This window comes from Perna viridis, chromosome 8 (genome assembly GCF_037379345.1).
Source record: "Perna viridis isolate PV_CMFRI_1.1 ecotype Kerala chromosome 8, ASM3737934v1, whole genome shotgun sequence".
Classification (NCBI taxonomy): Eukaryota; Metazoa; Mollusca; class Bivalvia; order Mytilida; family Mytilidae; genus Perna; species Perna viridis.
The window spans coordinates 5,294,980-5,313,646 of record NC_142452.1 but is presented as its reverse complement, the minus strand read 5'-3'; the positions used below and the strand labels follow the sequence as shown (position 1 = coordinate 5,313,646).

Here is an 18,667-nt window from a genome sequence, read left to right as displayed (position 1 = left end):
AGCTCATTCTTAGCAGAATCAAACATACTTATCAAATCTGATTTGATGTGGATCCTAAATTGGACCATACTACTTCAAATAGCACTTTCCTACCTAAATCATACATGCTCATCATATCTAATTCGTACTGTATTCTTAATATGACATTACGACTCGAAATAGAATTTTACTGCCAATAACGTACATGATAGTTACTTCGGATGGAAACTGTACCCCTAGCATGTCCGTTTAACAGACAAACTACCCAAGAATGCATGCTTACCACATCATATAAGCATTGTACGCCTGACATCTCCAAACTGCTTCGAAAAACTTATTCCTGCGAAAATCATATATGCCCATAACTTAACATGCGAACGTTTCCTTAATATGGCCAAAGTACTTGAAATATCATTTTCCTACCTAAAATCATTAATGCTCATGACAATTGATACGTGCAGTTCTCCTTTAAATAGCCATTATACAATTCCAAAGATAACAATACTCTGTGAAATACCATTTTCGTACCTTAATTCTCCATATCAATCACATATGATGCGAACTGAACTCTTAACATAATCATACAACTTGAAATAGCTCATTCTTAGCAGAATCAAACATACTTATCAAATCTGATTTGATATGTAACCTAAATATGACCATATTACTTGTACTAGCACTTTCCTACTTCAATCACACATACTCATCACATCTGATTAGTAATTTATCTGTAATTAGATTTTACGACTTGATATAACATTTTCCTGCCAATAACGTACAGGATCATCACATCTGACGCAAACCGTACCCCTGACATGCACGTATGACAGAAAAACTACCCACAAATGCATGCTTATCACATATAAAAAGTGTATGCCTAACATGGCCAAACTGTTTCAAATAACTTATTCCTACGAAAAACATATAAGCCGATAACTTAAGATGCCAAACGTTTTCTTAATACGGCCAAAGTGCTTGAAATATCATTTTCCTACCCAAAATCAATAATGCTCATCACAATTGATGCATACTGCTCTCACTTAAATAGCCATTATACAATTCCAAAGATACTAATACTGTGGGAAATACCAATTTCGTACCTTAATTCTCCTTATCAATCACATATGATGCGAACTTAACTCTTAACATAATCATTCTACTTGAAATAGCTCATTCTTAGCAGAATCAAACATACTTATCAAATCTGATTTGATATGTATCCTAAATTGGACCATACTACTTCAAATAGCACTTTCCTACCTAAATCATACATGCTCATCATATCTAATTCCTACTGTATTCTTAATATGACCTTACGACTCGAAATAAAATTTTACTGCCAATAACGTACATGATAGTCACTTCGGAGGGAAACCGTACCCCTAACATCCCCGTTTAACAGACAAACTATCCAAAAATGCATGCTTATCATCATATAAGCATTGTACGCCTGACATCTCCAAACTGTTTCAAATAACTTATTCCTGTTAAGATCATATATGCCCATAACTGAACATGCGAACGTTTCCTTAATATAGCCAAAGTACTTGAAAATCATTTTCCTACCCAAAATTATTAATGCTCATGACAATTGATACGTGCAGTTCTCCTTTAAATAGCCATTATACAATTCCAAAGATTACAATACTCTGTGAAATACAATTTTCCTACCTTAATTCTCCATATTAATCACATATGATGCGACCTGAACCCTTAACATAATCATACTACTTGAAATAGCTCATTCTTAGCAGAATCAAACATACTTATCAAATCTGATTTGATGTGGATCCTAAATTGGACCATACTACTTCAAATAGCACTTTCCTACCTAAATCATACATGCTCATCATATCTAATTCGTACTGTATTCTTAATATGACATTACGACTCGAAATAGAATTTTACTGCCAATAACGTACATGATAGTCACTTCGGAGGGAAACTGTACCCCTAGCATGTCCGTTTAACAGACAAACTACCCAAGAATGCATGCTTACCACATCATATAAGCATTGTACGCCTGACATCTCCAAACTGCTTCGAAAAACTTATTCCTGCGAAAATCATATATGCCCATAACTTAACATGCGAACGTTTCCTTAATATGGCCAAAGTACTTGAAATATCATTTTCCTACCTAAAATCATTAATGCTCATGACAATTGATACGTGCAGTTCTCCTTTAAATAGCCATTATACAATTCCAAAGGTAACAATACTCTGTGAAATACCATTTTCGTACCTTAATTCTCCATATCAATCACATATGATGCGAACTGAACTCTTAACATAATCATACAACTTGAAATAGCTCATTCTTAGCAGAATCAAACATACTTATCAAATCTGATTTGATATGTAACCTAAATATGACCATATTACTTGTACTAGCACTTTCCTACTTCAATCACACATACTCATCACATCTGATTAGTAATTTATCTGTAATTAGATTTTACGACTTGATATAACATTTTCCTGCCAATAACGTACAGGATCATCACATCTGACGCAAACCGTACCCCTGACATGCACGTATGACAGAAAAACTACCCACAAATGCATGCTTATCACATATAAAAAGTGTATGCCTAACATGGCCAAACTGTTTCAAATAACTTATTCCTACGAAAAACATATAAGCCGATAACTTAAGATGCCAAACGTTTTCTTAATACGGCCAAAGTGCTTGAAATATCATTTTCCTACCCAAAATCAATAATGCTCATCACAATTGATGCATACTGCTCTCACTTATAGCCATTATACAATTCCAAAGATACTAATACTGTGGGAAATACAAATTTCGTACCTTAATTCTCCATATCAATCACATATGATGCGAACTTAACTCTTAACATAATCATTCTACTTGAAATAGCTCATTCTTAGCAGAATCAAACATACTTATCAAATCTGATTTGATATGTATCCTATATTGGACCATACTACTTCAAGTAGCACTTTCCTACCTAAATCATACATGCTCATAATATCTAATTCGTACTGTATTCTTAACATGACCTTACGACTCGAAATAAAATTTTACTGTCAATAACGTACATGATAGTCACTTCGGAGGGAAACCGTACCCCTTCCATGCCCGTTTAACAGACAAACTATCCAAAAATGCATGCTTATCACATCATATAAGCATTGTACGCCTGACATCTCCAAACTGTTTCAAATAACTTATTCCTGCTAAAATCATATATGCCCATAACTTAACATGCGAACGTTTCCTTAATATAGCCAAAGTACTTGAAATAGCATTTTCCTACCCAAACTCATTAATGCTCATGACAATTGATACGTGCAGTTCTCCTTTAAATAGCCATTATACAATTCCATAGATTACAATACTCTGTGAAATACAATTTTCGTACCTTAATTCTCCATATCAATCACATATGATGCGAACTGAACTCTTAACATAATCATACAACTTGAAATAGCTCATTCTTAGCAGAATCAAACATACTTATCAAATCTGATTTGATGTGTATCCTAAATTGGACCATACTACCTCAAATAGCACTTTCCTACCTAAATCATACATGCTCATCATATCTAATTCGTACTGTATTCTTAATATGACATTACGACTCGAAATAGAATTTTACTGCCAATAACGTACATGATAGTCACTTTGGAGGGACACTGTACCCCTTACATGCCCGTTTAACAGACAAACTACCCAAGAATGCATGCTTACCACATCATATAAGCATTGTACGCCTGACATCTCCAAACTGCTTCGAAAAACTTATTCCTGCTAAAATTATATATGCCCATAATTTAACATGCGAACGTTTCCTTAATATAGCCAAAGTACTTGAAATATCATTTTCCTACCCAAAATCATTAATGCTCATGACAATTGATACGTGCAGTTCTCCTTTAAATAGCCATTATACAATTCCAAAGATTACAATACTCTGTGAAATACAATTTTCGTACCTTAATTCTCCATATCAATCACATATGATGCGAACTGAACTCTTAACATAATCATACTACTTGAAATAGCTCATTCTTAGCCGAATCAAACATACTTATCACATCTGATTTGATATGTAACCTACATATGACCATACTACTTGTACTAGCACTTTCCTACTTCAATCACACATACTCATCACATCTGATTAGTAATTTATCTGTAATTAGATTTTACGACTTGATATAACATTTTCCTGCCAATAACGTACAGGATCATCACATCTGACGCAAACCGTACCCCTGACATGCACGTATGACAGAAAAACTACCCACAAATGCATGCTTATCACATATAAAAAGTGTATGCCTAACATGGCCAAACTGTTTCAAATAACTTATTCCTACTAAAATCATATATGCCGATAACTTAAGATGCCAAACGTTTTCTTAATACGGCCAAAGTGCTTGAAATATCATTTTCCTACCCAAAATCAATAATGCTCATCACAATTGATGCATACTGCTCTCACTTAAATAGCCATTATACAATTCCAAAGATACTAATACTGTGGGAAATACAAATTTCGTACCTTAATTCTCCATATCAATCACATATGATGCGAACTTAACTCTTAACATAATCATTCTACTTGAAATAGCTCATTCTTAGCAGAATCAAACATACTTATCAAATCTGATTTGATATGTATCCTAAATTGGACCATACTACTTCAAATAGCACTTTCCTACCTAAATGATACATGCTCATCATATCTAATTCCTACTGTATTCTTAATATGACCTTACGACTCGAAATAAAATTTTACTGCCAATAACGTACATGATAGTCACTTCGGAGGGAAACCGTACCCCTAACATCCCCGTTTAACAGACAAACTATCCAAAAATGCATGCTTATCACATCATATAAGCATTGTACGCCTGACATCTCCAAACTGTTTCAAATAACTTATTCCTGCTAAAATCATATATGCCCATAACTTAACATGCGAACGTTTCCTTAGTATGGCCAAAGTACTTGAAATATCATTTTCCTACCCAAAATCATTAATGCTCATGACAATTGATACGTGCAGTTCTCCTTTAAATAGCCATTATACAATTCCAAAGATTACAATACTCTGTGAAATACAATTTTCCTACCTTAATTCTCCATATTAATCACATATGATGCGACCTGAACTCTTAACATAATCATACTACTTGAAATAGCTCATTCTTAGCAGAATCAAACATACTTATCAAATCTGATTTGATGTGTATCCTAAATTGGACCATACTACTTCAAATAGGACTTTCCTACCTAAATCATACATGCTCATCATATCTAATTCGTACTGTATTCTTAATATGACATTACGACTCGAAATAGAATTTTACTGCCAATAACGTACATGATGGTCACTTCGGAGGGAAACTGTACCCCTAACATGTCCGTTTAACAGACAAACTACCCAAGAATGCATGCTTACCACATCATATAAGCATTGTACGCCTGACATCTCCAAACTGCTTCGAAAAACTTATTCCTGCGAAAATCATATATGCCCATAACTTAACATGCGAACGTTTCCTTAATATGGCCAAAGTACTTGAAATATCATTTTCCTACCTAAAATCATTAATGCTCATGACAATTGATACGTGCAGTTCTCCTTTAAATAGCCATTATACAATTCCAAAGATTACAATACTCTGTGAAATACCATTTTCGTACCTTAATTCTCCATATCAATCACATATGATGCGAACTGAACTCTAAACATAATCATACTACTTGAAATAGCTCATTCTTAGCCGAATCAAACATACTTATCAAATCTGATTTGATATGTAACCTAAATATGACCATATTACTTGTACTAGCACTTTCCTACTTCAATCACACATACTCATCACATCTGATTAGTAATTTATCTGTAATTAGATTTTACGACTTGGTATAACATTTTCCTGCCAATAACGTACAGGATCATCACATCTGACGCAAACCGTACCCCTGACATGCACGTATGACAGAAAATCTACCCACAAATGCATGCTTATCACATATAAAAAGTGTATGCCTAACATGGCCAAACTGTTTCAAATAACTTATTCCTACTAAAATCATATAAGCCGATAACTTAAGATGCCAAACGTTTTCTTAATACGGCCAAAGTGCTTGAAATATCATTTTCCTACCCAAAATCAATAATGCTCATCACAATTGATGCATACTGCTCTCACTTAAATAGCCATTATACAATTCCAAAGATACTAATACTGTGGGAAATACCAATTTCGTACCTTAATTCTCCTTATCAAGCACATATGATGCGAACTTAACTCTTAACATAATCATTCTACTTGAAATAGCTCATTCTTAGCAGAATCAAACATACTTATCAAATCTGATTTGATATGTATCCTAAATTGGACCATACTACTTCAAATAGCACTTTCCTACCTAAATCATACATGCTCATCATATCTAATTCCTACTGTATTCTTAATATGACCTTACGACTCGAAATAAAATTTTACTGCCAATAACGTACATGATAGTAACTTCGGAGGGAAACCGTACCCCTAACATCCCCGTTTAACAGACAAACTATCCACAAATGCATGCTTATCACATCATATAAGCATTGTACGCCTGACATCTCCAAACTGTTTCAAATAACTTATTCCTGCTAAAATCATATATGCCCATAACTTAACATGCGAACGTTTCCTTAGTATGGCCAAAGTACTTGAAATATCATTTTCCTACCCAAACTCATTAATGCTCATGACAATTGATACGTGCAGTTCTCCTTTAAATAGCCATTATACAATTCCAAAGATAACAATACTCTTTGAAATACAATTTTCGTACCTTAATTCTCCATATCAATCACATATGATGCGAACTTAACTCTTAACATAATCATTCTACTTGAAATAGCTCATTCTTAGCAGAATCAAACATACTTATCAAATCTGATTTGATATGTATCCTAAATTGGACCATACTACTTCAAATAGGACTTTCCTTCCTAAATCATACATGCTCATCATATCTAATTCGTACTGTATTCTTAATATGACCTTACGACTCGAAATAAAATTTTACTGCCAATAACGTACATGATAGTCACTTCGGAGGGAAACCGTACCCCTAACATCCCCGTTTAACAGACAAACTATCCAAAAATGCATGCTTATCACATCATACAAGCATTGTACGCCTGACATCTCCAAACTGTTTCAAATAACTTATTCCTGCTAAAATCATATATGCCCATAACTTAACATGCGAACGTTTCCTTAGTATAGCCAAAGTACTTGAAATATCATTTTCCTACCCAAAATCATTAATGCTCATGACAATTGATACGTGCAGTTCTCCTTTAAATAGCCATTATACAATTCCAAAGATTACAATACTCTGTGAAATAAAATTTTCCTACCTTAATTCTCCATATCAATCACATATGATGCGAACTGAACTCTTAACATTATCATACTACTTGAAATAGCTCATTCTTAGCAGAATCAAACATCCTTGTCAAATCTGATTTGATGTGTATCCTAAATTGGATCATAGTACTTCAAATAGGACTTTCCTACCTAAATCATACATGCTCATCATATCTAATTCGTACTGTATTCTTAATATGACATTACGACTCGAAATAGAATTTTACTGCCAATAACGTACATGATAGTCACTTCGGAGGGAAACTGTACCCCTAACATGTCCGTTTAACAGACAAACTACCCAAGAATGCATGCTTACCACATCAAATAAGCATTGTACGCCTGACATCTCCAAACTGCTTCGAAAAACTTATTCCTGCTAAAATCATATATGCCCATAACTTAACATGCGAACGTTTCCTTAATATAGCCAAAGTACTTGAAATATCATTTTCCTACCTAAAATCATTAATGCTCATGACAATTGATACGTGCAGTTCTCCTTTAAATAGCCATTATACAATTCCAAAGATAACAATACTCTGTGAAATACCATTTTCGTACCTTAATTCTCCATATCAATCACATATGATGCGAACTGAACTCTTAACATAATCATACTACTTGAAATAGCTCATTCTTAGCCGAATCAAACATACTTATCACATCTGATTTGATATGTAACCTAAATATGACCATATTACTTGTACTAGCACTTTCCTACTTCAATCACACATACTCATCACATCTGATTAGTAATTTATCTGTAATTAGATTTTACGACTTGATATAACATTTTCCTGCCAATAACGTACAGGATCATCACATCTGACGCAAACCGTATCCCTGACATGCACATATGACAGAAAAACTACCCACAAATGCATGCTTATCACATATAAAAAGTGTATGCCTAGCATGGCCAAACTGTTTCAAATAACTTATTCCTACGAAAAACATATAGGCCGATAACTTAAGATGCCAAACGTTTTCTTAATACGGCCAAAGTGCTTGAAATATCAAATTGACTACCCAAAATCAATAATGCTCATCACAATTGATGCATACTGCTCTCACTAATAGCCATTATACAATTCAAAAGATACCAATACTGTGGGAAATACAAATTTCGTACCTTAATTTTCCATATCAATCACATATGATGCGAACTTAACTCTTAACATAATCATTCTACTTGAAATAGCTCATTCTTAGCAGAATCAAACATACTTATCAAATCTGATTTGATATGTATCCTATATTGGACCATACTACTTCAAATAGCACTTTCCTAACTAAATCATACATGCTCATCATATCTAATTCGTACTGTATTCTTAATATGACATTACGACTCGAAATAGAATTTTACTGCCAATAACGTACATGATAGTCACTTTGGAGGGAAACTGTACCCCTTTCATGCCCGTTTAACAGACAAACTACTCAAGAATGCATGCTTATCACATCATATAAGCATTGTACGCCTGACATCTCCAAACTGCTTCGAAAAACTTATTCCTGCTAAAATTATATATGCCCATAATTTAACATGCGAACGTTTCCTTAATATAGCCAAAGTACTTGAAATATCATTTTCCTACCTAAAATCATTAATGCTCATGACAATTGATACGTGCAGTTTTCCTTTAAATAGCCATTATACAATTCCAAAGATTACAATACTCTGTGAAATACAATTTTCGTACCTTAATTCTCCATATCAATCACATATGATGCGAACTGAACTCTTAACATAATCATACTACTTGAAATAGCTCATTCTTAGCCGAATCAAACATACTTATCACATCTGATTTGATATGTAACCTAAATATGACCATACTACTTGTACTAGCACTTTCCTACTTCAATCACACATACTCATCACATCTGATTAGTAATATATCTGTAATTAGATTTTACGACTTGATATAACATTTTCCTGCCAATAACGTACAGGATCATCACATCTGACGCAAACCGTACCCCTGACATGCACGTATGACAGACAAACTACCCACAAATGCATGCTTATCACATATAAAAAGTGTATGCCTAACATGGCCAAACTGTTTCAAATAACTTATTCCTACTAAAATCATATAAGCCGATAACTTAAGATGCCAAACGTTTTCTTAATACGGCCAAAGTGCTTGAAATATCATTTTCCTACCCAAAATCAATAATGCTCATCACAATTGATGCATACTGCTCTCACTTAAATAGCCATTATACAATTCCAAAGATACTAATACTGTGGGAAATACCAATTTCGTACCTTAATTCTCCTTATCAATCACATATGATGCGAACTTAACTCTTAACATAATCATTCTACTTGAAATAGCTCATTCTTAGCAGAATCAAACATACTTATCAAATCTGATTTGATATGTATCCTAAATTGGACCATACTACTTCAAATAGCACTTTCCTACCTAAATCATACATGCTCATCATATCTAATTCCTACTGTATTCTTAATATGACCTTACGACTCGAAATAAAATTTTACTGCCAATAACGTACATGATAGTCACTTCGGAGGGAAACCGTACCCCTAACATCCCCGTTTAACAGACAAACTATCCAAAAATGCATGCTTATCACATCATATAAGCATTGTACGCCTGACATCTCCAAACTGTTTCAAATAACTTATTCCTGCTAAAATCATATATGCCCATAACTTAACATGCGAACGTTTCCTTAGTATAGCTAAAGTACTTGAAATATCATTTTCCTACCCAAAATCATTAATGCTCATGACAATTGATACGTGCAGTTCTCCTTTAAATAGCCATTATACAATTCCAAAGATTACAATACTCTGTAAAATACAATTTTCCTACCTTAATTCTCCATATTAATCAGATATGATGCGAACTGAACTCTTAACATAATCATACTACTTGAAATAGCTCATTCTTAGCAGAATCAAACATACTTATCAAATCTGATTTGATATGTAACCTAAATATGACCATATTACTTGTACTAGTACTTTCCTACTTCAATCACACATACTCATCACATCTGATTAGTAATTTATCTGTAATTAGATTTTACGACTTGATATAACATTTTCCTGCCAATAACGTACAGAATCATCACATCTGACCCAAACCGTACCCCTGACATGCACGTATGACAGGAAAACTACCCACAAATGCATGCTTATCACATATAAAAAGTGTATGCCTAACATGGCCAAACTGTTTCAAATAACTTATTCCTACGAAAAACATATAAGCCGATAACTTAAGATGCCAAACGTTTTCTTAATACGGCCAAAGTGCTTGAAATATCATTTTCCTACCCAAAATCAATAATGCTCATCACAATTGATGCATACTGCTCTCACTAATAGCCATTATACAATTCAAAAGATACCAATACTGTGGGAAATACAAATTTCATACCTTAATTCTCCATATCAATCACATATGATGCGAACTTAACTCTTAACATAATCATTCTACTTGAAATAGCTCATTCTTAGCAGAATCAAACATACTTATCAAATCTGATTTGATATGTATCCTATATTGGACCATACTACTTCAAATAGCACTTTCCTACCTAAATCATACATGCTCATAATATCTAATTCGTACTGTATTCTTAACATGACCTTACGACTCGAAATAAAATTTTACTGTCAATAACGTACATGATAGTCACTTCGGAGGGAAACCGTACCCCTTCCATGCCCGTTTAACAGACAAACTATCCAAAAATGCATGCTAATCACATCATATAAGCATTGTACGCCTGACATCTCCAAACTGTTTCAAATAACTTATTCCTGCTAAAATCATATATGCCCATAACTTAACATGCGAACGTTTCCTTAATATAGCCAAAGTACTTGAAATATCATTTTCCTACCCAAACTCATTAATGCTCATGACAATTGATGTATACTGTTCTCACTTAAATAGCCATTATACAATTCCAAAGATAACAATACTCTGTGAAATACCATTTTCGTACCTTAATTCTCCATTCAAATCACATATGATGCGAACTGAACTCTTAACATAATCATACTACTTGAAATAGCTCATTCTTAGCAGAATCAAACATACTTATCACATCTGATTTGATATGTAACCTAAATATGACCATACTACTTGTACAAGCACTTTCCTACTTCAATCACACATACTCATCACATCTGATTAGTAATTTATCTGTAATTAGATTTTACGACTTGATATAACATTTTCCTGCCAATAACGTACAGGATCATCACATCTGACGCAAACCGTACCCCTGACATGCACGTATGACAGAAAAACTACCCACAAATGCATGCTTATCACATATAAGAAGTGTTTGCCTAACATGGCCAAACTGTTTCAAATAACTTATTCCTACTAAAATCATATAAGCCGATAACTTAAGATGCAAAATGTTTTCTTAATACGGCCAAAATACTTGAAATATCATTTTCCTACCCAAAATCAATAATGCTCATCACAATTGATGCATACTGTTCTCACTTAAATAGCCATTATACAATTCCAAAGATACCAATACTGTGGGAAATACCAATTGCGTACCTTAATTCTCCATACCAATCACATATGATGCGAACTGAACTCTTAACATGATCATACTACTTCAAATAGCTCATTCTTAGCAGAATCATACATGCTGTTCACATCAGATTTGATATGTACCCTAAATATGACCATACTACATCAAATAGCACTTCCCTACCTAAATTATACTTGCCTATTACATCTGATTCGTACTGTATTCTTAATATGACCTTACGACTCGATATAACATTTTCCTACCAATAACGTACATGACCATCACATCGGAAGGCAAGCGTACCCCTGACATGCGCGTTTGACAGAAAAACTACCCAAAAATGCATGCCCATCACCTCATATAGGAAGTGTACGCCTAACATGGCGAAGCGGTTTTAAATAACTTATTCTTGCTAAAATTATACATGCCCATAACTTAAAATGCCAACTGTTTTTTAACATGGCCAAAGTACTTGAAAAATCATTTTCCTACCCAAAGTCATTAATGATCATGACAATTAATGCGTACTGTTCACCCCTCAATTCCAAAAATAATAATACTGTGTGAAATACCCTTTCCGTATCTTAATTTTCCATACCAATCATATATGATGCGAATAGAACTCTTAACATGATCATAGTACTTGAAACATCACGTTCTTACTGGAATCGTATATGCACATCACATATGATTTGATATGAAGCGTAAGTATGAAAATATTACTTGAAATAGCACTTTTCTACCTAAATCATACATGCTCATCACGTATGATTCGTACTTTAGTTTTGATATGACCTTTCGACTCGAAATAACATTTACCTACCAATAACGTATATGATCATCATATCTGACGCAAACCGTACCTCTGACATGCACGTATGAAGGAGATCTACCCAAAAATGGATGCTTATCATATCATCTAAACATTGTTAGCCTAACATGGCCAAACTGTTTCAAATCACGTATTCCTGCTGAAATCATGCACGCCCATAACTTAAGATGCTGACCGTTTTCTTAATATGGCCTAAGTACTTGAAATATCATTTTCCTACTCAAAATCATTAATGCTCATGAGAATTGATGCGTTCTGTTTCCTTTAAATAGCCATTATACAATTTGGTTGATTTTTGTGATTTTTCAAATGCTTCTCCTTTATGTAGGAAAAAATTACTTGTAATATATTCATCAGATTTGAAGGATATATAAAACCATCTAAGTGTGAACGAGTTCCATATTTTGGATTATTGTAGATGGCTGCCATTTAAAATGGCCGCCATCTAAATTAATATGCCCCACTGGAAAATAATGTAAATTTCATCTAAATTTTATAAAACGTGGTATATAGGCTTGACATTGTACATTGAATTTAATTTTTTTGATTCTGTGATCATGTGTGGAACATGAGGGAACTTGTATGTGACTTGCTTTCAAGCACAACTTAAAACTTGTTTTATTTTATTTTTAGGGGGCTTTTGTTTCTTCTTTTTTGTTTTTATTTTTATTTTGTTTTGTCTTTTATGTGGATTTTTTGTGTTTTTTTTTGGTAGAAAATTGTGTGTGGGTCCTGGCTTTACTATTTATGTACCATTAGGTAAAATCCGTGGTAATGTAAATTTGACGCTCGATCTGCAAACTCCAGTAGATTGTTTTTGAATGGCACCTTGAGGTACAATGTCAAAGAAATATATACACTTTTAATAAAATTATTGATTGGATGTCTTGAAAATGCTTGTTTTGGTCCCTTATTCCTTACAGTTAAGTAACAACCCAAACCAAAACTTATCTCAGCTTTCCTTTTGTTTTAAACTTGTACATTGTAGAACAAATTCATCGTCCAGAAAACATGTTTCTACCAACACATACTGAATGATTAAACAACACATCAATTTCAATTTCATAAAGATCTTTATTTTTATAAGTGATTTCTTCTGTGTGTAACTTTCTATTTTTTTACGTTTGTGTATTGTAAATTTTAGTGTTCCTGATGCTATCTTGTAAAAGGATTTCCCACCATTTCTACATTTGGTATCAATATTTATATCAGAAAATACTAGTTGTTTCCATTGCAAGTCATTTATAGGAAAACAATACAGAAACCCACGCTACAAAACTGTAAGTGAAATATCTTTTGTCTTTCTTTATGTATGGATTTTTTGTGAAAACATGTCTATTGCAGACCTATTCGATTTTTTTGATTAAATATGGTTTAGGTATATTATGCCATTTGGTGTATTGATTTCAACACGTCTGAGTACTAGATATCAACTTATATGACTTAATATATTAGACTGGCCGAGATGTAAAAGGAGGAAGTTTTAATTAAGGTATGGATGACAACAAACGAGTCCTTCCGTAAGTTAAGATATGAAACTACCTTACTCTACATTCAGTTTGTTTTTCTCTTTCAGAACTATTTGGTCATTTGGCCAGTATTTAATCCATAAATTGTGGAAAGTTACACCGGATATTACTCCCTGTAAGACTGAAATCAGGCTTTCAGTACTTCTTATGTTATATTTTAGATTTGTGGTATATACCGTACACGGACTTCGTCCCCTATCGATTGATATCTCTGATACATAACACGTAAACTACCACAACATGGGCTTTAAGTGGATTTTCATAGAAAGGCGACGTAAGCAGGATAAGCTTAAATAAATCAGAGTGATCAATTTTTTTTATTCTAAGAACAAAATACACATATTAACTGAAGTGCGAATATTATGAAGAAGGCGAAAGTACATTGTGAACAGTTAACAAATTCAAAAACCATATTACATGTAGTAGCATATACTTCAATACATGTACATGTAATCTCTTATTACATTCCCGAAGTGGTTTTCAAATAACATTTCCATATAAACTCAACATAAGGAAAATGTTCACATGCTTTCATGACTAGTTAACATTTGCTTATGGAAATAAGACCTGCTATTAAACATGACTGCAGAAAAGATTTACAATATAGTCGTTCTATCCTTAGAACTTCGAGACAAGTCAGGCTTCGTCAGAAATCGTACGGAACAAAATATATATGAGTTTAAGACATAAAACATTATCATTATAATACTACAATTTAAATTGAACAATTGTGTAACTCATTTATTTTGTATATAAAAGTCTATATTTAGCTTTTAAGATATCCTGATATATTTGAACTAAGAATGATACAGATCGTTTGGTTATTTTAAAAACTATTACTATGGACACTTTACCAGTACTAAAGGAAGACTTTGGTACCCCTTATCAGTTAATATTATTCTACAGTTACCCAGTTCCACGTGGAGTTTTAACAAATATCAGTATGAAACATTACTGGGTTGGAGCCACATGTATAAGTGACAGTAACTGGAGTCTTATAACTTCATTTGCAATTGTTATCGTACATGTACAACAGATCTGTTAAAAATGACAGGGTGTCAATAATTCTAGTGATTATTATTTATAAATGCAAATACAGGAAGATATTTTCAGATGTTAACATTTCCAACAATTTATATTTTCCTATTTCCAATTTCAGGAGCTTGACACTGAGTCCTTCAAAATGAAGTGCAGTATTTTATGACACTGAATGAGATTTAAGAATACATGGTAATTTGGATGCTACTGAAAAGCCCTTTGACTAAAAATAACATATCACAAAATAAAAGTGTCATTTGGTCTTACTGTAAAAAAAATAGTACATATACATTAGGATCGCGTCTTTTTTATTGTGCAGATGTACACTTCTGTAAAACAGAAGACGAAGAAAAGAGAGGCTGCGATTCATCAGTTGGAAAGAACAAAACTGATCACAGATTTATTTAAAGACAAAACAATTTGAATATTTTCATTCTTCTTGTAAGAGTCAACTGTCAAATAATGGGAAAGTTGGTAAAACATATGAAGATGATAAGACTAGAATATTATTCTCTATATGAAAGGGAGATGGCAAGTAGGATCATTAGCTAAATGATCTTTGTGGATTTTTTTTTATAACTTTTTGAAAAAAAAAATGTAAATATTCAAAATCATTAAAACATCTGAGTTTATGATAACAAATCAAATATAAAACCAGTATAATTCCATATATCTAGTAAGTTGATAGAAGTAATGAAACTCTTATTTTCATCAGTAACAATACTTCATAAAAAATGTTGCAGTAGCGCTACAACCAAAATGAACTTAGTTTTTTCACGGAAAACTTGTTTTAGTTTAAATTATGAATTACTCCATCTTGAAAGCATGACAATTTACTCGTCGTTTGACTAATTACTTGTTGCATAATAGTTTCTTCGACAATAAGAGAAATTTGCTGTTTCGGAACTTAATTGCGGTGAAACAATGGCGTCTAGGTAAAGCAGGTCTCAAGTTTCACAGTGTTCATTAGATGATTGGAGAAATGTACAGTTACAAAAGACTTGAATGGACTTAAGATGACATGTTCCACTTGAACTGTACTGCTTACAATAACAATCATAAATGAACATCCCAATTTTAACAGTACTATAATATTCTTTACATTATATTCACCACATAATAGTTCATGTATTACAAAAATAAATAAATAAATGAAAAATGCAAGTTCTGTAAAGCACAGCAGTTACTATAATGTATGTGATGGTAGTACACGGGCTAAAAAGTTACATCACAGCTAATTTTACATTACAATTCTACATTTTTTTTACACATTGTGATTGAAATAATGTATACAAATGCATTAATTTCAGAATTTCTGAAGAAAAAAAAACTGTTCATATAATAATCATGGCATCAGAATAGGTAGGCAGAATGTATATTTTGTATATAAAAATACTTTTAGTAATGTTATCAATACTAATATAAAATCAAATACAATTTATTGCATCATAAACTGAATAACGTATTAAATTCATTTATCCACAATCATTATTAACAATATTACAATAATTACATATAGAGTTCCTGCAGTTCATGACTTTTCCAATATCATATACTTTGAGCAGTAAATCAAAGACTACAACGATTAAATTTCTGTTTAGTCCAAATATCCTTTTTTATTATTTCAAAACATCTTTCAACACTTATTTCTTTGTAAAGCAATCCAAAATGTTCAAAAGAAAATACATATCAACCAATATTCCATCAAAGAAACTTTTTCTGTTATAAATCAAATATAATACATGTATATAAAACAACTAACATGTAAATTACTCCACTGGTTTCTCTTAAATACTTTTATTAGAAATCGCAACCCAGGGCAAAAAAATTCTGGATATAACTTTCTCAGAACTTGGAGACAAGATAGGCTTCATGCACATTCACAAACATAAATTTCATAAAGGGACATATATCAATTGTATTCAATTATTAACTGTTCATTTCATCTTGTTTGTGGTTTGAAGAAAGATGGTCCTAAATCAAGTACAAAATCTCTCAGAACCTGGTGACAAGTCTGGCTTTGTGCACATTCATAAACAGAAACAAAAAATAATACAAAATTCACAAAAGAACATACATCAATTGCATTGAATTAAAAACTGTTCCTTTCATCTTTTTTGTGGTTTGAAAAAAAATATGATTCTGAATCACAGAACACAAACTTTCTCAGAACTTGGCGACAAGTCCGGCTTCGTGCATTTATAAATCTTCAATTATATTAGAAATTGTAGTTTACAATTATTGAGCATATTATCTGATAAAGCAATATCAAGTTTTACTATGAAGCAGTTTTACTTATAGTGGATTTAAGATAAACCCCCTTAAAGAATCCTAAGCATGTTCGCCTCTATTTGTATTTTATAATTAAGTCAGTCAGATGGATTTTCGGATTGTGGTGCTACAGTGCCATCGTACGCTAACCAGGCAATGGACATTAATGTTGTGTCACAGACTAATCAACATGGCGTTCATTCCACAGCTACTGATGTTTCTAACACTAGAAAAGAAGTTTATGTCAATGTGTCGACCTCAAGCTCTATGACAAACATAACAAGAGGCTCCCAGGAGCTTGAATCTCTCACCTGGTTAAATATTGTCTTTCAATGGCAATACATTTATCACGAGGTTTACTAATAATTTTGGCCTACGATGACTTTGATGGAACTGATCATAAGGATCAATACAAGGCTTAACAGATGCAAATAACGAAAGGACCACAGGTAGATCTCATCATGCTGAACAGTTTTACCCGGTTATAATTTGGCTAATGGGTTTTGAGATATATTGAAAAACTACAGCTTGACCCCTGTTCTATTTTTAGTAACGATGACAAAGTTTTTTGACGGATCAAAAATCTAAACAGAACTTTTGTGCAAGATACCCCAAGGAACATCAATACTAAGTTTGATTCCAATCGATCAAGTAGGGTAAGAGGAGAAATTTTTTTAAAGAAATAACATTAAAAAAATGAAAGAAAAAAACGTCGAAAAAAGTGCAATAACTCCTAAATGGCTTGACAGATTAAAATGAAAATATATATGCAATATATAGTCTAACCCCTATGTTCTATTTTCATTACCGGCGGCCATGTTGTTTGACGGATCAACAATCTAAACACAACTTTTGTGAAAGATGCCCAAAGGAACATCTGTGCAGTTTCATATAATTCCGCTAAGTAGTTTCTGAGAAAGGAGAAGATTTTTTAAAAAAATTGTTAACGACCACGACGACGGATGACGGCGACGGACGCCAATTGATGGCAATAGCTCACATGGCCTTTGACCAGGCAATACATCGTCGGGTGAGATCGCGGTAGTGCCGCTGAATA

General features: G+C 32.9%; 1 protein-coding gene and 2 long non-coding RNA genes across 9 annotated transcripts in view; 2 read left to right on the top strand and 1 right to left on the bottom strand.

Moving 5' to 3' along the window:
- The window catches only part of LOC148609059 (uncharacterized), a 30,792-nt gene extending 16,184 nt beyond the window's left edge, over positions 1-14,608 (top strand). The window contains exons 2-3 of the long non-coding RNA XR_015924771.1: positions 13,917-14,052; positions 14,463-14,608. This is a non-coding gene — a long non-coding RNA (uncharacterized LOC148609059). The remainder of the gene's footprint in view (positions 1-13,916; positions 14,053-14,462) is intronic.
- Positions 1-18,667, top strand: part of LOC148609057 (uncharacterized) — a 99,506-nt gene that overhangs the window by 42,774 nt on the left and 38,065 nt on the right. The gene's annotated exons all lie outside the window — the stretch shown is intronic.
- LOC148609058 (uncharacterized) overlaps positions 14,759-18,667 on the bottom strand; it is a 28,672-nt gene continuing 24,763 nt past the window's right edge. For all 7 annotated transcript variants that reach the window (XR_015924770.1, XR_015924768.1, XR_015924769.1 and 4 more), the window contains one exon: positions 14,759-17,836. This is a non-coding gene — a long non-coding RNA (uncharacterized LOC148609058). The remainder of the gene's footprint in view (positions 17,837-18,667) is intronic.